Source organism: Mytilus edulis, chromosome 2 (assembly GCF_963676685.1).
Source record: "Mytilus edulis chromosome 2, xbMytEdul2.2, whole genome shotgun sequence".
NCBI classification, from domain to species: domain Eukaryota; kingdom Metazoa; phylum Mollusca; class Bivalvia; order Mytilida; family Mytilidae; genus Mytilus; species Mytilus edulis.
The window spans coordinates 47308482-47331991 of NC_092345.1; the positions used below are offsets into that span (position 1 = coordinate 47308482).

The following is a 23510-nucleotide window of genomic DNA, read 5'->3' on the forward strand; positions in this document are numbered from 1 at the left end:
TCATAAGTTGGTTTGGGATAAAAACAAGAATTTTATTTTAAAACTCCATGGCTATATTTAATCTTTCATTTCAACACATTAATACATTAAAGAGGATTCTTTTGATGAACTTTATGACCACATTCGTTATGTGCCTGTTTCAAGCCACGACTTCTCATTTTTGATTGTTGTTATTTGTTGTATGTCATAACTGGTGTTATTCAATGTTTTTGGCGTAAACCAGTGCGGGTTTTTTTCCCTGACGATTAGTTTCGCTAGTTATCAAGATGACTTTTACAGCTTTCCATGCGCAATGATGTTTTCATTGATGATTACTGTGAAAGGCGGAAAAGGAGCTGTCATAAAAACAGTCAAATTCAATCACATTAGCAACAAATACAAAACTATCAGACAGGGGTCACCAATACAGTTTTTCAATATTAAGCAGTCAACACCATACAAGAAGTTCTGAATAGGTCCGAGAAAAAAAAAATAGATGTCATCTAGATGTAAAGCACAATGTCAGAATATCGTTCATCAAACTAAATGTATAACTACACAAAGACATATCTATAACATGACTTCGTCCGACTTGGGACAGAGGTGCATATAAATATGGTGGGTTAAACCGATTTTGTCGACGTCTGACGTTGAACATTATGGTTATTTATATAGTATCCTTGTTCTGTTGTTGTTCGTTGGGAGGCATACCACATCTCCTTGTTTTATTAATAGAACTAAATATGTAGATTATATATATGCAGTCGTCTATATTAAAACTGTTGCTCTTTCATACTTTCTTGTAGCACTTGAAATGCAATGACGTCTTTAATATAGTTCACGTTTCTCTTATAGATAGAAACGATTCTGTTGATACCATGACAGTTTGTTATCAGTAATCATTTAAAAGTAATTCAAAAGAATAAGCACACGTTTCAAGATATTTTTATAACATTAATCTTGGATCAAGTCAGGAACCTGTAGTTATACATGTACATTAGGCAGTTAATATTCTGATATGAATTGTTTCATATTCATATTTCACATGTTTAAACCTTTTATAGCGACTTTTACTCACTCTATGAAGGTCGTACAGTCGACTACAATTGCGTATATCTACCTAAAACTTTGGTGAATTATTATAGTTGTATCATTGAAAATTATAACAACATTCCTTATTTTTACCAACACTGATATTTTCTATTCAACGGCAAGAAAATAGAACTTTGCTTCGTATTGTTCTTTGTGTGGTTTTAATATAGCATAAGAATTTTGACAGCAGTAGATTTTGAATGAAAAGCTGAACTAATTTTTAGGGAAGTAAGGCAGAATCCAATTAAAATACATAATTCTAAATTTCTACAAAAGATATTTCAGTCTATTACTAATTGGAGTCTTATTAGGTTTTCTTCATCTTTTACGTCACAAGTAAAAGATTGTTCAAGTGCAAAAAAATGATTTTTTTTGTCCTTGACCTAAAGCACTTTCAAAATCACGGTAAGTCTGTCTGTCTGTCTGTAATCGTAATTCTGCCAATCAAGGCACACCTCCATTCACACAGAGGAAAATGTCAATACGCAATATAACACAATACAACGCGCATCACTTCATATATTAAAATTTTCCGCCACCTCAAGAATTTATGTTACATACACAAAATAAAACATTAGAAAAAACTTTGATAGAAATAAAACTAAAATGTTCTTTGAATACAAAAACAACTCATTCTGGGACCATGTGTGTCCGATATGTACTTGCAAGGCCAATCTTTCTAAACTACACTATTAAGCAATTAGAAGTTAGATTTTCTACTGCCTTGCTTATTTATATTAGCTAATAAAGCATAGCGTTTGTTATGCATATTATAAAGCAACTGTCTACACAGGGGTTCCAAAATGTTACTGGTTTCCTCAAAAACAGCTCTGTTTGCATTAATGTCTACATAACAGAAATGTAAAAGATCTAAACTACAGACAAATTTTCTACCTATGAACCCAAAGTGAATCGATCTATCACATGATTTTTTTTAATTGGAAATGAACACGAATCGAGTCTTCACAAGAATTTAACAGTAACTGAACATATTGTAGATAATATTATAGAAAGTAAATATGACTTTTTTTGGTCGTGAGCATGTTTTATACAACCTATCTTTATTTCTTTCTTGTTGATCAAATTTCTTGGTCCTCAACGATTAAAGTCAGTGCTGTAAGCTCTAACCAATAATGTCTCAGACAAATACAACTTATAAGATGCAACGAGAATGCTCAAGCTGAAACGTTTCGCCTGCTTTATATTCACGAATTATTTTATGCTGATAGACCAAGGTTAGAGTTTTAGTACAGGTGTCACATACATCACACATTGTCAAAGATCCATGAAAATGAAGTCAATGTGAGATAAACCAATTTAAGTCAGAAAGACATGTATAGCTGACAATCATTATACACGCGTAATATAGTTTTTCTATTGCTTATCTCATACAAGAAACAGCCAAAACAATGAAAATTACATATTGACCAATGGACCATGAAAAAAAAGTCAAGGTGACTCGTCAGATGACCCCTGCTAGACAAGACATTTAAATCATAAAATCATTTCATACACTATATCTAGTTTTATATACTAGTATTGCTAAAAGAAATAGACAAAAAAACTAAATTTAACATTGACTAATGACCTGTGCAAATTAGACAAATAATAGTTCACAAGACACATAGAAAACTAATGACTAAGCAACACGAATCCCACCATGGGTTTGATCTCGGGTGCTCCTGAAGGGTATGCTGATCCTGTTCCACATATAAATGTAGCACCCATCCTGTTGCTCATGTTATTACAAATCCGTTAAATAGTCCAATTCGGTAGTTCATTAATAGGTAAGTGGGAAAATAACATAATAAAAATAGAAATTTGTTTTCAAGCAGTTGCTTGACAATGAAAATGAGGTCAAGGCCAACAGACATAATACAGACTTTCGTTATACATGTATAAGCCACAAGGTATGAAGCCTCCAGTTAAAGTCAATTACCATATAAAATATCAAGCTCAATACAAATAGCTAACGCCGTAGGATTGTTATCTGTATCTTTCGCATGTCACAGGCATGACAATAAAGCAAGAAGACAAGCAAAGTCATGTACATCGATGACTCGCATCCTGGATTTTAGTTGTATTTGTTGATCAACTTTGAAACAAATTACTCAGGGAAAAGGGTCTTACTTGCAAAAGACAGAACGAAAGATTTTTTTCTAATCCATTTATCAACTTAATATTCTAAAAATAATTTATTCAAACGCCTGTACCAAGGTAGGAACCTTCTCATTGCTTGTCTCATGTCCAAAAAAACATAAAAAAAATCTTTGTTGATTTAGTTTTCATTCACAATGCAGAGCATGCTACATGTATCAAGTGTCGATGGTATGTTTCCCTTTTGATTTTTGTTTGGTGTTTTTTATCGATTGATTGCTGTCGGATACGAATGCGGTTTTTTTTTGGGGGGGGGGGGGGGACAGGGACCCATTCCTCTATATGGAGCTACATGAATGGTGAAAGCATAAAATTTCTACATGTCACACAACATGGAAAGGACTAATTCAACGTTTTGTACTTAAATGTTTCATTTAAAACTAAATTTTCTCTTTTGGGACTTTATCTGTAATGTTCATACAATAATTTTAATTTAAATTGTATATTATTATGAACGAGCTTCTGGTTTTGAAAATATACACTCATGGCAAGTTATTATAGGTTCTTTCTGTCTCTTTAAAAATACACCACCACTGTATGTCTCTTACAGTTTTGTTTAAATGTTCTTCCCTGCACATAATTACTTATTTGTATGTTATATTCTTGTAGGATGTTGATTCAATGATAAAATCCTGTTTAATAAACCGTATTAGACTCTTGGAATTCTTCATTCTGTTGCTGAAATCTAAAAATAAAATTCAGGGTACAATTTTCTTAAATAATCATCAAATACTACGGTAACCTTACCAATCAGGGTTATTATTAAGGAATTTTAAGATGAGTCCATATATTTAGCATTTCTGATACGTGCAATGGTGAGATTAAGGATTTTTTGTGATTTATAATTTATCATTGCAGTCTCCATGATAAACTAGAACAAGATAAACAAGAGTGCACACGCTGAAATATCTCGCCTTCTTTACTTATCATTGATATTATGTTGATAGTCCTAAGTATAAAGCTTTATTAAAGACTGTCACATAAACTGAACATTAACCAAGATAACTAAAAAAAAGACCAATGAACCATGAAGATGAGGTCAAGGTCAGATGAACCATACCAGGCAGACATGTACAGCTATGCTTCCATACAACAAATATAGTTGACCTATAACTTATAGTTTAAGAAAAACAGACCAAAACACAAAAACTTAACACTGAGCAATGAACCATGAAAATGAGTTCAAGGTCAAATTAAACCTGCACGACTGACATATAGATCATAAAATATTTCCATACACTAAATATAGTTGACCTATGGCATATAGTATTAGATAAAAAGGCCAAAACTCAAAAACTTAACTTTGACCACTGAACCATGAAAATGAGGTCAAGGTCAGATGACATCTGCTCGCTAGACATGTACACCTTACAATCATTCCATACAACAAATATAGAAGATCTATTGCATAAATTATGAGAAAAACAGACCAAAACACAAAAATCTAACTATAACCACTGAACCATGAAAATGAGGTCAAGGTCAGATGACATCGGCCAGTTGGACATGTACACCTTACAGTCCTTCCATACACCGAATATACTAGCCCTATTGATTATAGTATCTGAGATATGGACTTGACCACCAAAACTTAACCTTGTTCACTGATCCATGAAATGAGGTCGAGGTCAGGTGAAAACTGTCTGACGGGCATGAAGAACTTGCAAGGTATGCACATACCAAATATAGTTATCCAATTAGTTATAATAAGAGAGAATTTAACATTACAAAAAATATTAACTTTTTTTTCAAGTGGTCACTGAACCATGAAAATGAGGTCAAGGACATTGGACATGTTACTGACCAAAAGTTCGTAACATGAGGCATCTATATACAATTTGTGAATCATCCAGGTCTTCTACCTTATAAAATATAAAGCTTTTAAGAAGTTAGCTAACGCCGTTGCCGTAGCCGCCGCCGCCGGATCACTATCCCTATGTCGAGCTTTCTGCAACAAAAGTTGCAGGCTCGACAAAAATTTAATAATAACATTAACGGTACCAATTTTTCTGCACCAGATGCGCATTTCGACAACACTTGTCTCTTCAGTGATGCTCGTGGCCAAAATATTTAAAATCCAAAGCGTATATAAAAGATGAAGAGCTATAATAAGTTAACCCTTAAAATTAGATCTATGAATATTTTTTAGTCATTGCTATAACATTGTTTTTATTATCCATAGTTCATGGATGGAGTATGATGCATGCACATATATAATTTTTTAAATTCTGTATTTTACTGATAAATATACTCACTTTTATAGTCAACATCACACTTTTACACTGACAGCAGCAACTGCAGGTGAGACACAGAGTTCTGTGGATTCATTTAGAAAATGTTCAATCTATGTATCCCTATGAAGATTTCTTGTTCCCTAGTTTGGTAAAATAATTAAGCTCATTAGTATGCAGAGGAAACCAGTTTTTACAATTCTAGATAAGTTAACATACAATGATAACGGATAAAAATTTATGAATATAGCAAAGTGGGCTAAAACATATATGAAATAATATAAAATAAAATTTTGAATTAAAACCAAAAAGTATACAGATCTTAAGATTAATGTTACAAAGAAGTATGTAAAGTTTAAGCAATAATCATAAATTGATTTTGAGATACGGCGTGACATGCATGTAAAAATACCCTCCCCCTTTTTACAAAATACTAAATAACTGAAAAATGAAATTTTAAATCATCACCAAAAAGTATACAGATCTTGAAATCAATATAACAAAGAAGTGTGTAAAGTTTTAAGCAACAATCATAAATTGATTTTGAGATACGGCGTGACATGTAAAAATACCCTCCCCCTTTTTTACAAAATACTAAATAACTGAAAAACAATATTTTAAATCATCACCAAAAAGTATACAGATCTTAAGATTAATATAACAAAAAAAGTGTGTAAAGTTTTAAGCAATAATCATAAATCGTTTTTGAGATACGTCGCGACATGTAAAAATCCCCTCCCCTTTTTTACAAAATACTAAATAAGTCAAAAATGAAATTTTGAATCATCACCAAAAAGTATACAGATCTTAAAATTAATATAACTAAGAAGTGTGTAAAGTTTTAAGCAATAATCAAAAATTGTTTTTGATATACAGTGCGACATGTGAAAAAAACACCCCCCTGTTTTAGTTACAAAGTGCCGTAACTCAAAAAGTTTTAATCTTATTTTGACCGAAAAGTATACAGATCATTTGACTATCATAAGAAACAACTACAAATAGTTTCGTGAAATTTGGATAAGTCGTTCTCAAGTTACGGCGCGACATGTTTACGCCGGACAGACGGACGGACACCGGACATTTGTATAACATAATACGTCCCGTCAAAATTTTGACGGGCGTATAAAAAAGTAATCAAAGCGCTGTAAGCACTGTAGGCAGTTAACCAAAAACCAAGGCAAACATAATTACGAAAACTGTGGCAATGTTACTTCAACATTTTTTAAAGATTTAAAAGAACAAACATTAAACATTCATATATAATTGTACATTTATGTTCATTTAATGAATTAATTATTAAGGCAAATAATTCATATTTTATTAAGGTTTTCAATAGCAACGCACATGACCATTCGTGGTCATGAGTCTTTCATGAGTCAGCAGTGGTACAAATTTGCAATGATTGCAGTTCTTCTAGTTGATCGTAATTGTTCGTATTAGTTGACTGTTAGTAGTTCAAGATGACTTTAGTACGAGCTTGTAAAAGTATGAATGGACTTGCTTCCCTGGAAAGCAAACTGAGTTTGTGTTGTACAGTACAAAAGTTATGAGACACAAATCAGACAAATGTTTACTACTACAGGGATCAATGGTGAGGTCTGACTGACCTGTCCATAGTAAATGTAAACGACTCCCACCTTCACCCCAAATCAACGATGTCTAAGTTTGGAATAAAATGACAGGTGTTAGGGTCTAGCAAAGTGATATGCATATGTGTCACATATGAGATTGACCTTGTATGTCATTCAATCTTTTCTGAAATGACAAACAGGAATGAATATGGTTTAGGCGTTGGTATCTCAATCTTTTGCAAGTTTTAAAAACACACACAAGAGGGTGTGGGGTGACCCTAGGGACTACCCCTATTTTTCATTTGATTTTTTATATTGTCCCATATATGAATATAATTATATGGTTTATGGGTGGGGATCTCGGCCGTTATCAAGTTTTCCAACAGGAGGGGTGGGGGACCCCAGTGACTTCCCCTATATTTCATTCGATTTGTTAAATTGTTCAATACATGAATATATATGGTTGAGGGGTGGGGATAAAGGAAATAAAGATATGAATGAATGAATGTTTCTAAGTTATCAAACAGGAGTGGTTAGGGTGACCTTAAGGACCCTCCCTATATTTCATTTGATTAGTGCTCATACATGAATATATATGGTTTAATTTAAAGGTTGGAATCTCGACTCTTTCCAATTTCTCAATCAGGTGACTGCAGGGACTCCCCCTATATTTCATTTAATTTAGAGTTGGGGATCCCAACTGTTTCAAAGTTCTTCAACATGAGGGGTAGGGTTACAACAGGGACTTCCCCTATATTTCATTTGATTTGTTATATAGTCTTATACATAAGTATATATGGTAAAGGGGTGATGATCTCGAATGTTTCCAAGTTCTCAAACAGGAGGGGGTACAGTGACCATAGGGACCCCCTTATAATTCATTTGATTTGTAATATTGTCCCATACATAAATATATATAATTGTTTAAGATTGTGGATCTCGACCATTATATATTCTCAAACAGAGTGGCCCCACGAACTCCACCTATATTTCATATGATTTGTTATATTGTCCCATACATGAATATATATATATGGTTTAGGGGTGGGGATCTTGTCCTTTACCAAGTTTTGGTCATTTTTGTCTCTTGTGGATAGTTGTCTCATTGGCAATCATGCCACATCTTTTTTTTATGTAAGAAACTTCCAGCTATTTTAACTGACCTATCAAAATTGAAAAGGAAAAAATACCCCTTGAAATTGCAGTAATATGTTCAACTTGAAAAGCATTTAACATGCATTACCAACATTTATCACTGATGAAAAAAAATTATACTGTTACCAGGAACATATATATTGTTAGATAAACTGTTCCCAGCTGTCACAATGTATTGGATTTTCACATTAAAATTGGTGTACAAAATATTTTCTGCTTTTTCTTTCTTTTTCATATAAGTCTTTTGGTTTTTAATTCTAGTGTTTATATTTATTAACATGCATAGATGCATAGATGTATTTTGTAACCTGTCTGGATTTTTTTAGTAGCCAAATCCGGGATTACCCTCATCCGCTTCCGGAATCGGATCCGATATTGTAATCTCGTGGCAGCCATTTTGGTTTCAATGTTGTTTTTGACAGATAGTAGGCCCAAGACCACAATTAATGACCCCGCTTTTCGTTGTCCACGAATATAGTTCCTTTTAATTAGAGTGTATTTTTCCTTAATTTTTTTTCTTTCCTTTCCTCACTCATTCCTTAAATCTTTTTGGGTGGAAATGAAAGAAGAGAGGTCAAATAAATTTTTGGAGGTTGTATTTTAACTGATTTTGATATGGAATGAGTGATTAGGTCAAGTGCAAAAAGGTGATATTTACAGTTTTCGGAACATCTCTTGACTTGTCAATAGGGGTATGGATGTGTATTGGCTAAATTTGTAAAAGTGATTGCTTCAATCTTTCTGAATTTTGGATATATATTTGGACTAGGACAATACATTACACACACAAAAAATTGGACAAAAGTGCATGGTGCAATTTTTTTAATGATGCAAAAGGTTATAAAGAACTGATAGAGGAATTAATTGTGGTCTGTGGCCAGTGAGATACGATTTTACTCGGATTTACACATTATTTATCGGCGATTTTATGTATAAAGCTAGCGGTAGAACAAATTGAACATGGCTGTCATGAATAGTAATGATGAATATAAGTTTGAGATCGTTTATTAGGAAACTTTGGTAAAAATGTTTGCAAAGTTATTTTTTTATATTATTTCAAGGTCCGTCGGGCATGTCGTGCGTAGCTAGTAACAAAGTAGAAAGTCCGACTGCAAAAGTGGAAGGTCACAGACCTTGGACCACCGCTAATTTAAACCCCTGCGTCCAAATTGAAAAGATACGAAAATTTCGTCTTCTTTTAAACTCAAAATTGCCGCCAACAGTTGAACTTATATACGTAGTTGACTACGTATTGTCGACAAACAATATTCCTACGACTTTTGCAATTTGGGAAATCTTAACTACTTGTCTTTAGAGATTTTCGGCGATTAGATATTTCATACATTTGTTCTTTGACATCTTAGCCAAAAGCTCAGAGGATAATAAACTTCATAAGGATTCCTAATGTGCTCTACTTCCTATGTGCAACTTCAAAACTTTTGGGAAAATCGACGATCATTTAAGGTTTTTCTGGTCATATTTCTTGTAATTCAGAATGAAAAGTATAAAAAAAACTGTCCAATAAGTTACAAATAATATAGTAGCCAGCTAGATTATAACAATGGCACGTATTGTAACGTTTGTGGGTCATCGTAAATTCCCCTTTTTCTATTTTTAGATACTATATATAACTATAGTTGTCCGGTCACTTTTTCGCGGGGATCGTTTATCTCGTGCTTGAACTCAATGTCCAGACTTGGATATTTAAACCTCGTCAGGGCAGTATTTCTTTAGATTGGGGAAAACTTTCGTACTGGTAAGTTGTACTTTAAATTTCAATTTATTTTGTATTTCGATGTTTGACTAAAATATTTATTTCTTTACATTTGATATATTTCTTTTCGGTCTCGTAGTCAAACAGTTCTAAAATGTTAAATTTACGTTTCCGTTCCAGAATAAATAGAGGGAATTGTACACTAGCTTGTTATTTTATGATTTCGGGTTTATAAAGAGATGGGTTTCATTTTGATAGCGATATTTAGACAGAGGGTTAATCCGAGGGATATTTTGGAGTAACGGTCGTCAATCTACGGGATTGTTCGTGCCTAATTACTCTGAAATAGAATTTTGTATTATCGCATGTTTTGGTTTTGGATCTTGAACTGGTCAATTTTATTGAAAAACGTTTTTCAAACATTGCTCTGGTTGGATTGAAAACTAAACGGGAAATGCGATGGTTTTTTTTTACTGGATCGATTTTTGTTCCCTAGTCATAGAATAATGAGATTCATGTTCTAGTCTAACAAAGTCGGTGGGAACCAGTGGGTATAATTATTTTGTCTCGGAAGGTTGACGTCACAACTTGATTGATTGAATTTAGTTAAAAACGAATAGTGTACAGCTCTCAAATTTTAAGTAAACGGACACTTCAAATTCTAGTATCATTTTATTTTATTCAATTAGATAGCACTAAGGCCAAACGCTTCTTTGAAATGGTTAACTTGTATGGGTATTTTCCACCGCATTGTTTGTCCAAAAAGGGGAAGTTCGAAAGTGTATTGAAATTCTAAATTGATATTTTTTCCCTGGAGATACCGCGATATGATTTATGTATTTATGTTGTCTTTGTCTATTAAATATGAAACTGTTTTATGAATTTTTGTCATTTGTTCTATGAGCAAATACATTGCTTGGCAAATCGTCATCACTGGTCATTTTTAGGTTTCTTATACCTGTCATTTATTGAATTTACTGTTTCGTTGTATTGTCAGTATGCTGTCAGAAGTCCTGGAGCGAAAGCACAGGCCGAACCCTCTCTACCAGTAACTAAATGGCTGAGCTAGCAGGGTTTAATGTCATGAGACAGATTATGAATGAAAATACGTTTACACACGAAAACCCATTTACGTTGCAGTATTTCAGCATTTATTGGGTAGCACACAAATCCAGAGTGCTCGCATAAGGCAGCTTAACTGCCTAAAAATGAAGCTTTGCTGTAGTAAAATATAAACTTGCGTAGCAACAGATCAAAATGATTAGATCTATTCGTCAACTCCCCCCCCCCCCCCCCCAAAAAAAAAACCCCATCAAATTATTGTCCCCTTAAAACAAAACAACCATTACCAAGACAACCATAAAAGAACCATTGTAGTAAAGTTACAGATTGCATAACAATATACCCGGAGACAAATTATTTTAAGTGACACAGTTTTGATGGCAACATCCAGTGGCGGATTCAGTAATTTTCATGAGTGGGGCCCCGCTGACTGCCTAAGAGGGGCCTCGCTCCAGTCAAGCTTCGGTGATTCCCTTTATAAGCAAGCAGGATTTTTTTCCCAAAAAGGGAGGCTGGACCCTCACCCCGAGTTATATATAAATAATAATAATATAATAAAACTCATTAGGATTAAACCAAATTTCAATAAGGCGCTCTACATAAAATATCAACTACATAAATGAATAATTTACTTATATACAAATGTAAACAATAGATCTAAATAAACAAACTATAATTACAACAACAACCAGGTGCTCCGCAGGGCACATCTGTATACGACCGCAGTGGTGCAACCCTGAACGGTTGGAGAAAATTTGGTCACAATATTGAAGCTTCATACTGTCTGAATTTGGATTGTGATCGAATTTTTGTCATAATTAAGGTTTTTGTCACAAAATAAATGTGGCCAGAGATCTAACAAATCTACTATACAATACTGTGCAATTGAAGGCTTCTTCTTGAAATTTTTCAAAATTCGAATTTCGAAATTTTTTGAAAAAAAGGAATCCCTTAAAAAATGTAACCCCCCTAAAAAACACTTATTGAAACCCCCTTTTTAAGCAATAACCCTTCAACTCAATCCCATCATTTCCCTTGTAGTATGGAATTCGACCCTGTATTACGATTTCAGAGAGATTCATTCACCTAAACAATTTTTGTTTGGAAACTAGAAACATGCTTCTTTTTTGCCCTTTTTTGGCCCCACTAATTCCTACATATTTTGGACAATTATTCCAAAACTGAATCCTAGCCTCCCCTTTGTTATGTGGAACATTGTGGTACAATTTTAGAGAAGTCAATACAATTACACACAATTTATTGTCTTGGAACTAGAAAAATGCTGGCTTTTGGTCCCTTTTTGGCCCTTTATTCCTAAACTTTTGACCCATAACCCCGTAAACGAATCCAAACCTTCTACTTGTGGGTTTAAACATTGTGGTACAATTTCAGAGCAAATGAAATACTTATAGATATAGGAAGATGTGGTGTGAGTGCCAATGAGACAACTCTCCATACAAATAACAATTTAAAAAGTAAACCATTATAGGTTAAAGTACGGCCTTCAACACGGAGCCTTAGCTCACACCGAACAACAAGCTATAAAGGGCCCCAAAATTACTAGTGTAAAACCATTCAAACGGGAAAACCAACGGTCTAATCTAAATTATACACAAGTTATTATCCTTACTAGAAAAATCCTTGTTTTGGGCTTCTTATTCCAAAACGGTTGGACAACCATCCCCAAAATCGATCGCAACCTTCCTTTTGTGGTATTGACCCTTTAGAAAAAAAATCATTAAGATCTATTTTGTTAAACTAAAGAAACTGTCCGGAAACCAATTGGGCTTCGGACGACGCAGACGACAACGACATCATACCATTATACAATCCAAAAAAATGTTTGAGGTCGTATAAAAAACACCTATAGTATAATTTTTTTTATTTCACTGGATAATGAATTCCACGCTTTTGTGCCACTAAAAGAACCAGATGCTCCGCAGGGCGCAGCTTTATACGAAAACAAAAACTCCCAAAATCAATCCCAACCTTCCTTTTGTCGTCATAAACCTTGTGTGAAAATTTCATAGATTTCTATTTTCTTATACTAAAGATATTGTGCAAAAACTAAGAAAAATGTTTGTTTTGGACCGTTTTTGGCCCCTAATTCCTAAACCGTTGGGACCAAAACTCTCAAAATCAATCCCAACCTTCTTTTTGTGGTCATAAACCTTATGTTAAAAGACGTAGGTCCGGTAAGGGCCGATTTTGGCCTCAATTTTCAAGTTCATCTGACGAAATATTTTAGACACTTTTTAAACACTTAAGTGTCTATTTCAATTGATTCAATTAGTTTTTGTGAAAGATTTCAACTGATTAAGTCATTAAAAACGCTCTGATTCAAGCTTAAACATGAAAAATCTATCAAATTCGCCAAAAATCGTCACTTTTCAGATGGTTTTGGTCAAAAATGAAAGTGGCCGCATCCGTGTTCATCCTCAACCTTTATATATAGTATGTATTATCATCAAATACAACTTGCATTTCAATATTATGGATGAACACGAATGCGGCCACTTTCATTTTAGACCATCTTCGCTAGCCAAGGGTTACGAACCACTCCCGCTCTCTCGTAACCCTTGGCTAGCGAAGATGATTTTAGACAGAAACTGTCTAAAATTTGTCTAAAATGCTGAAATTGTGAAGATTTCAGTAATTTAGCGTGACTTTATGATGCTAGTACCCGATATATGTGCATTGTATTGTCAAACACAGCCCATATTTATGTACCAGAATCATTCTACTTTCCAAAAAATGGCTTAACGATTACATTATCACAATTTTGTAAAACTGCTATATTTTGGGGCCAAAAAGGAGTCTTACCGTACCTACTCCTTTAATAGAATTCTGTTTACTGAAAGTTCTTGTGCGAAAACCAAGTAAAATGCTATTTTGGGCCCTTTTTGTCCCTAATTCCTAAACTCTCACGAGCACTGAGCAAAGTTTTATGCCTTTAAGGCCAGAACTCCCAAAATCAATCCCAACCTTGCTTTTATGGTCATAAACCTTTTGTTTTAATTTCACATGTTTCTATTTACTTATACTTAAGTTAAAGTGAGAACACACCAAATGTTTTCGGACGACGACGACGACGACGGCAACGTCATACCAATATACGACCGAGACCACAATTGTCTTCTTCGCTTCGTTGTTCACGAATATAGTCCCTAGTGTTTACTCGTTTAAACTAATATCAATTTGACATGTTACTTGTAACTTTTCTTTTCATTTAAAGTACCTAATACAATACCAAAGAGCTTCCAAAACTTAATATTACTGGAATTTATTACAGCTTTGTGTTTATTAACTTAATTCTCTGGTTGATGAGCTCTTTTGTGGCCGGTAACAGAGTAGAGAGTAAAATCACAAAAATACTGAACTTAAGGTCGTGATAACGTCGCTGTGAGATCGTAGCGCAATCTCTCCGAATAGAAACACGCTTTCGCTACGCTCTCGCAACGATTGTACAGCGACCTTTGCGATCTTATACGATCTTAATGCGCTTCCACTACGCTTCTACCACGACCTAATTTCGCCACGACCGCACCACGATTGTTTTGAACATGTTTAAAGATGGCCACGCTCTTCACGATCTTGAAGATCTCACCACAACCGAGGTACGACCTTACTGCGACCTACACGATCATCAAAATTTGCATTTTTTCCACAGATCGTAGTGCGTACGTGGCTTAGTGGGACTGGGGTATAAGAGAAAACTCAATTCGGAACATCCATAATCACGTGGCTAAATCAAATAACAAAGAATACAAAGAGGGTAACCAAATATTTTGCGACGATGCAAATATTAAACTTTACAATATAAATAAATATCTTTAACCAACGAATTCAAATAGCAAAAGCTATGCAATTAACAAATATATACTTATATGCTTCATGTAAATTATTTAACAATGAAATACATTAATTATGAAATTTGAAGTTTTACCAAGGGCGCTAATAATTAATTAATAACACTGTCTACCACACAACATTTCGGGGACACTCCCTCTGGTATCATTCCCCCTCTTTTATAGCTGACTATGCGGGGGCTTTTTCTAATTATTGGGGGCATTATGATGACCTATAGTTGCTAATGTTTGTGTCATAGTCACAGTCATCCTCACTGCTTCCCTCAATCTTTATTCTATCACCAATAGTTTCAACACCTAGTCTGATCAAGTCTTGATCAGTAAGGTGCTGAAAAGAGTCATCTTCTATCCTATCATCTTTAAAAATTTTAATTTGAAAGATTTGCAGATTACATTGTAAGTTCTACAAGAGCACGTTGTATAGCAGACGACACGTTGCCAGTATGAAAATAAACCCGAAAAAAATATACATGTTTTCGGTTATTTTCGGAAGTCTACCACCACCACATAATGAAAAAAAGCACTGAAAGTAATTGATTAACCACCTAGTATAATATTTTTTGAACCAAAAATAAAACATTTTGACCACTGATCATAAAGTTGTTTGAACTGAACATAATATTTATTTTACTGAACATAATGATCAGTCTACAGAACATAATATTTATTTCACTCAACATAATGATAACAGTACTGATAATAAAGTGCTGCGCTTTAGCGCATGATACGCCCGTTGCTCTTTTAACTTGTTTTTAAAAGTGTTAGTTATTGTCCAAAAATTGGAAAATCCCCCCTTTTTTAAGAATAAAAATTCATAACACGGAAATGTAAAATCTTAAATTTATAAAAATTGAAAGGGAGCTTACATCAATATATGTAAACAATTCACCAAAGTCTCATGGACATTGGTGAAAGCCTTTTTGAGTTATTGTCCGAAGTGTTAAAAATCCCCCTTTTTTATGAATAAAGCCCCATAAATCCAAAACTTAAAATCTGAAATTTATAAAAATTGAAATGGAGCTTGCTTACATCAATAGATATAAACAATTCACCAAAGTTTCATGGACATTGGTGAAAGCGTTTTTGAGTTATTGTCCGAAGTGTGGACAACGGATCCCCTTTTTTATAAATAAAGCCCCATAAATCCAAAACTTAAAATTTGAAATTAAAAAAAACGAAAAGGAGCTTACGTCAATAGATATAAACAATTCACTTAAGTTTCATGGAAATTGGTGAAAGCGTTTTTGAGTTATTGTCCGAAGTGTGGACGACGGACGGACAGACGGACGGACAACGGTATACCATAATACGTCCCGTCTAAAGACGGCGGGCGTATAAAAAGTGTGTTTGACCACTGAATATTTCGGTTTCTGTAATCAACATAATGAGAAATCTACATAATATAATAATATGTTGACAGAAGATATTTTCAAAAGTACTGAATATAAAGACAAAAGTATATTGATTAAAGTGCTGAATATAATACCAGATCTGCACAATATAACGATTATTCTACTGATCATTATGATGTTATTGCTCAACATAATTGTTATACTACTGAACCATGTGAACATAATAAAAAGGGCACTCATAATCGAGAAAAAACGCTGAAAATAATTAAACTTTCACAGCATATACTAAATATGAACAACGAAAGACAGGTATCACAAATAGATTCTGGGTGTATCTGTGACTGGGAAATGTGTTGGTCTGGAACCACACACACACAATAAACAGTACGGACTCTGACTCTGGGACTAGCTCTTGTAACAAAAGACGACTCTGGTTAGCGCGATGTATAATTTAATAAGTTCAGCATGGAAGTAGAGTTGGGACTGCTCAGTGTAATACTAAATCCATTTTGCCACATCAAAATAACAACATAGTTTATATAACAAACCAAAACTACTTGTACTTGACAAATATTTCTCTAAATGAGTGAGAAAATTCAAATAAGGGATAACAGAAAAATTAACACATACATGTAGATAATAATTAACGATTATAGAACATACAGACTTATTTATGGGATTAAAGCCTTGGCTTGTCAAATACGAATAATCTGAGACTACTATGTAGTACTATGTAGTAGTCTCAGGAATAATAGATCATTTTGAAGTAAAATGTCGCCATTTAAAAAAAAAACGTGAAATTAAAACATGAAATTATATTAGCTTAATCTTCTAAACTTGACCTAAATCTTGCACAATAAAAATATCAAAATCCCTAGTGAAATATTGCAAATATAACAAAATCACTGGTTTTACAAAATCTTTAACAAAATGTCCAAAAAGTATCAAAATAAATTTTTGTCCATTTTTCCACTGTGACACAGCTATGGCGTTCCATATTCCTTGTCTGTCCTATTATATTCATATATGGTATTTGAAATGAAAATAAGCACAAAACCAGTCATTTTAACAATTAAGATCCTATCAAGGAACCCTTTTAAGGTGACTATATCAGAGACAAAAACAAAATGTATACAATAGATATAAAAAAAAGAAGATGTGGTATGATTGCCAAATAGACAACTCTCCACAAGAGACCAAAATGACAGAAATTACCAACAATAGGTCATCGCACGGCCGTCAACTATGAGCAAAGTCCATACCGCATAGTCAGCTATAAAACTTTAAAGGCCCCGAAATAACAATGTAAAACGAGAAAACTAACGGCTAACTCATGTACAAAAAATGAAAAAAGAAAACCACTGAATAAGTATACAAGACGAAAAGAAAAGGACAGTACAAAATATGTTAAGAATCTAATCTAAAATAAAAATGAAATTATCCTCGTACAAAATAAATATTTATATATAAAAAAAGGTGACTAGATGCTCTGCAAGGGTAATTAGCATATTTCGAATTTTACTTAATATGTTTTTGACCAGCAATTTAAAAATAAATAAATACATATTTGAACAATAAAAAAAAGAATTTTTCATCATAGGATCGGGATATTGTAACTTGATAAAGGAATTCGAATGTGAAATGATGGTAGCTAACCACGGATCCAAGAAAAGACACGTATTATATGTCAATAAACACGATATTAAAATAAGAAGATGTGGTATAATTTCCAATGAGATTTCTGTTTACTACAAGCTATAACTACTGGAAGAAAAAGCTCAAGTAAAATTAAATGTTATCAAGGATTGGAGAGGCCTTGTTATCTGAAAGACAGAGAAAACAACATGATTTTTTTTATATCGGGAACATTTCAATATTCCCAACTATAGAATCCGACAAATTAACGAAAAAGTTTTTTTTTAGTGAGAACAACATTTTATCAAACCATAATTATTTATTTCTTCAATATAAAAAGAAGGAGATGTGATAGGATTTTCAAAGTTAAAAAAATAAATGGATTTAAGCAATTATAGTCGGCAATAACAGGTTCCGACATGAAAAATAAGAATTAATACACAAACTGACGGCCTAATTCATAATAAAACAATTTACGAAAAACATATATGACATACACGAAAAAACGACAAACACTGAACTACGGGCTTGTGACTTAAAACAGGTACATACAGAATTTGGCGGGGTTAAAAATGTCTGTGTGCGCTCAATTTAAAAAAAAACCCAACCTATCACAACACAAGACCAAACTATAAAAAAAATCAGTTGAATGATCGGATCATCATTTAATACTATCAATGACGATATCAGATCAGGTGCGGGATCTAAACCACGGAACACCCTGAAATTCCGGATCCGCTCAGTCAGACTCAACTTTTGAGTGTGTAATTTAGGTATAAAAAATTGTAATTTAGGTATAAAAAATTGATAACAATACAAAATAAATAACTGATATTAAATTGTAACAGAAAAAGGAGAGAAAATCATTCCAGATATGTGTTGCAGCATTGGATTACAGTAGTTTTAATAAATATTTATATGACAGAAGTATCATGGAAAACATAAACTAATCATGAATGTGGCAGAAGAGATAGTACACGGTTTATGTTCTTCTCATTGATATTGTTCAGGAAGGCTCAGAGTGATTGTACAGTAAACTTGCAAGCGATTGTACAGTCAATAAAAATATCCGACATGGAGAAAATGAATATATTTGGATTTCTACTGGAACAATGACTTCAAAACTTTCAGACAGGTACGACTATATATCAGAAAAGGTACATGTGGAAATTCAGGTAGCAAACATTGATTTTTCGATGTTTTTTTAGACATTTTTCGTCGTTTTTTTTATACATTTTTGATCCCTGTTGTGTGGCAAATTTGATCGTTTCACACATCATGGAGCTCCATCATTCTAAGGAAAACATTTGGATGCACATAGCTTTCTTATTATTTTATTGGTTCTTTATGAGAATATTTAAGCTACCAAAACCTGAAGCAGAAACGTTACATAGCTATATATAGTAACATAAGAGTTCATCCAATTTTCTTCAAGCAACTTGTTATTTTGCAAATGTCGGGGCCCCTTTTGACAGTCTCCCGAATGACCAAATTATAAGAAAACCGTACAGTTCCGTTTCCACACTATGGTACTGGTCCCTTCGAATAGATTCACGCTTTCACTACGATCTCGCTATAATGATACAGCGACCTTTGCGATCTTACCACGACCTTAGTGCGAACTCACTAATACCTGATTCCACCACGATTGCTTTGAACATGTTCAAAGTTGTATACGCTCATCACGAACTTGAAGACCTCGCCACGACCATGATACGACCTCACTGTGATCTTCAAGATCGCGCTACGATCGTCAACATTTGCATTTTTTCACAGATCGTAGTGCGATCGTTGCCTAGTGTGACCGCAGAATTAAACTTTATTAGTTGAATAGAGCCACAAGAGCTTAACAAAAAAATATTACTTCCCTTAGCCCCATATGTTTACCATTTCCTGGTAACAGGACTCAATTTGGCAAAAAAGAGGGAAAGTGCAGAGTTTATAAATTAGCCAAATTATGTTTAATAAAAAGAAATAATATAGATATTCAGACATTTAAAACTTTTTTCAGTTTAAAAAAACAAATAAAAATAGTGTTCAAAAGTAAACTTTCGTTAAAACAATATGGATTATTTGAAGAAAAAAAACAACAAATTGCACACATTTAAAGAACATTTTATATATAAAACAGAATTTACAAATAATTTAACATAAAACAGATAATGTTTATCTGTTTATCTTTTAATACAAAAAAGTTATGTATTCCTGTCGACAGGAAAAATATGTCCACAAATCCGAATTTTGAGCGTCCGTCGTCGTTAACTTATAAACAAATTTTCTCCTCTGAAACTACTAGGCCAAATTTTACCAAACTTAGCCACAACCATCATTGGGGTATCTAGTTTAAAAATTGTGTCCGGTGACCCGCCAAACTAACCAAACTAACCAAGATGGCCTCCATGGCTAAAAATAGAACATAGGGGTTAAATGTATATTTTTGCTTATCACTCTGACACCAAAGCATTGAACAAATCTGACAAGGGGTAAAATTGTTAACTAGGTCAAGATCTATCTGCTCTGAAATTTTCAGATGAATCGGACAATGGGTTGTTGGGTTACTGTCCCTGAATTGGTAATTTTAGGGAAATTTTGTCCGTTTTCTGTTATTATCTTGAAAATTATTATAGATAGAGATCAACTGTAAACAGCCATTATATATTATGTTCACCAAAGTAAGATCTACAAAAAAAATCAACATGATTGAAATGGTAAGTTGATCCCTTAAGGAGTTATTGCACTTAATAGTCATTTTTTTACCAATTTTTCGTAAATTTTTTACAAAAATCTTCTCCTCTGAAACTACTGGACCAAATTCAACCAAACTGAGCCAAACTCATTATTAAAGTATATTCTTATATATCTGCTCTAAAAAATTTCATATGAATTGTACAATTCATATGAATTGTACAACTGGTTGGTTGGTTGCTGTCCCCCAATTGGTAATTTTTAAAGAAATTTAACCGTTTTTGGTTATTTCCTTGAATGCTATTATATATAGAGATAAACTGCAAATAGCATTAATGTTCAGCAAATTAAGATCTACATATAATTCAACATGACCGAAATGGTCAATTGACCCCTTTAGGAGTTATTGCCCTTTATAGTCAATTTTTAACAATTTTCATTAATTTTGTAAATTTGGGTAAGTTTTTACAAAATGTGTTCCTCTGTAACTAAAGGGCAAAGTTCCTTACAGATAGAGAAAATTGTAAGTAGCAAGAATGATGAGTAAAGTATGATCTACGAACAGATCACAATCACCAAAAAACAATTTTGTCATGAATCCATCGTTTTCCTTTGTTTAATACACTCATAAACCAAGGTGCGCAACACAGGCTCTTAAGAGCCTCTAGTTATACTTCATTGAACTTTTGATGTCGTCCCTTAAGTCGTTAGTTTATTTCGTCTTAATTGTTTCACAATTTTTTTTGTCGTGGCCTTTTATAACTGATATACAGTATGGGTATTTGTCATTTTTTGTCAAAGGCCGCACGGTTGGTTATAATTGATAATACTACTTCATTGATCTCCAGTTGATAGTTGCCAAATTGGCAATCATACCACATCTCCTTAATTGTTATGATATTGTATACATTTTTCGTACATGACTTTAAATTTCGCGTCCTGTCTTAACTATATATGAAATATTAGTCGCTTGACATTAAAAGCAAACAACTAACAATCAATCAATTTAAACTCGTGTTTAATAAGAAGAAAATCAATTAATTTTTGGAGTTAAAAGGGGGAGGTGCCAGGAGGTCTTTGAATGTAAATATGGTGGCCTGGTAAGAGCTGGAATCAATAGGCATGCTTAGCGACAAGTTAAGACTTTAAAAATAATTTAAAAAATCCGCAAAAAATCGTGCTGCCCCATTCCCATCCTTAGAATAACAAAAGGTCGTACCCTTACTGTTATTGTCCGTGTGTTTTATTATTTATCCAGCTAGTTGTCCATATAGTGTCCTTCTAAGGAGGCAACTGTTTAATATTCGGGGGGGGAGGGGGGGGCTTGATAATCACAAAAATAAATGGTTTGTTCTGTGGTAGTTTCAAAATACATAACCTGACTTACAATGCATTGAAAATAAACTCTGCAGGTCTATTCGAAAGTATTAGATGGCAACAGACTCTTCATAAAATTCATTTTTTCCCAAAAAAAAGTCGTGAAACACTTCCGAAAAGTTCATATAATAAAATTATTAATATTATTTAAAATATACTTGAAATGTCTGAAAAAAGGTTTCATTTAACTTGAGCTATATTGTGTCAGATACACATACCTCACTTTAATTACAGGGCAGTAACTACATTGAGGCAAATTTTATGCTTACGTGATAATTTTATATATACTCAAAATTGGAATAAAAAAGAAGTAGCAATTTAGATATTTCTCATCAGACTCGTTATTTTTCCTTAAATCTTTCATTTATTTATTTATTTCAAAGTCTAATTTTCTGTCAACCAGTGTATTCGCTGATACTGTATTTCTCTTTAGCCCTTTCTAGCCTATTTTGCTGCAATATGCTTGATACATAATTTTCTAAAGTTGTTACTTTACAATTTTTTATGCCTCAATTATGGGCATTATGTTTTCTGGTCTGTGCGTGCACTCCTTCATCTGTCTGTCCCACTTCGGGTAAACGTTTGTGGTCGAGGTAGTTTTTAATGAAGTTGAAGTCCAATCAACTTGAAACTTAGTAAACATGTTCCTTTTGTCTTTGTCTGAGTTGTCATTATAGATGGTCCTAGCTGTCTTTTTTAGACGGTCCGAGTTGTCCCAGGACGGACATGTTCTGCAACTTACTAAAATGCACCAAGTTTGAACACGTTATTTGATTTCGTGATCACCAAACTAACCAAATGAAATGTGAACTACATTGATATATTTCGTAACTTTTTACCTTAAAAAATCCTGGTCCTATGTAGATTTGGAAGTTGTCGTCAGCAAAAGATTAAAACACCGTTCATTGTGGGCTTCCATTGTCGTTGATTTCTATATTTTATGCAATGTCAATTTCATCATGCAATACTTTCTCCGCAATCAGGGGTTCATTAAGGGATACACACAGTTTGATATTCATGCTAATAATATATAACAGTTACGATTTAAAAATCAATTTGAATTTAGGTTGCAGTAAGAAAAAAACAATATTAGGTCAATGTCATAAAGATATAAACTTTTTAGTGTTCTGAATAAAACTGGGGAAAGGAAGGGCGCATTTAAATCTTGCCCTATCCCAGTTTCGCAGTCGCATACATATTTTTTGTATGAGGCTAAGAAACTGGGGAAGGACGAGGTTCTACCGAGCCCTTCCCCAGTTTTGCGCCAAGCACAAAAAAAGTTTATATTTTTCTGTCATTGACCTAATATTGCTTTTATACTGCAACATAAATTAATAAATTGATAGCTATTCAAATCGTAACACAAACAAAAGACTTATTTTCATCCCTTCATGGACCCCTGATTGTGGAGAAAGTGTGCCATGATGAAATTGACATCGTACACAATAGAGCTTTGTTACAATATTTTATATAAAATAAACACAACTAGTTGCAGTATAAAAACATTTTATATTTTTCTGACATTGACCTTATATTGTATGTGTAGAAGTACTTAAAGATGACAAAAATTTTTAGTACTGAAAAATGACTGAAATTTCAGTACTGAAAAATGACTGAAATTTTCAGTACTG

The 23510-nt window shown here is 33.4% G+C and overlaps 1 protein-coding gene and 1 long non-coding RNA gene across 2 annotated transcripts in view; one reads left to right on the forward strand and one right to left on the reverse strand.

Moving 5' to 3' along the window:
• Nucleotides 1-23510, forward strand: part of LOC139512305 (uncharacterized) — a 43357-nt gene that overhangs the window by 13014 nt on the left and 6833 nt on the right. The window lies entirely within an intron of this gene.
• On the reverse strand, nucleotides 2530-22894 carry LOC139512302 (uncharacterized). The gene is made up of 3 exons (XR_011662243.1): nucleotides 22719-22894; nucleotides 5484-5602; nucleotides 2530-3913 (listed from the first exon to the last, which is right to left on the reverse strand). It is a non-coding gene; the product is annotated as an uncharacterized lncRNA (long non-coding RNA).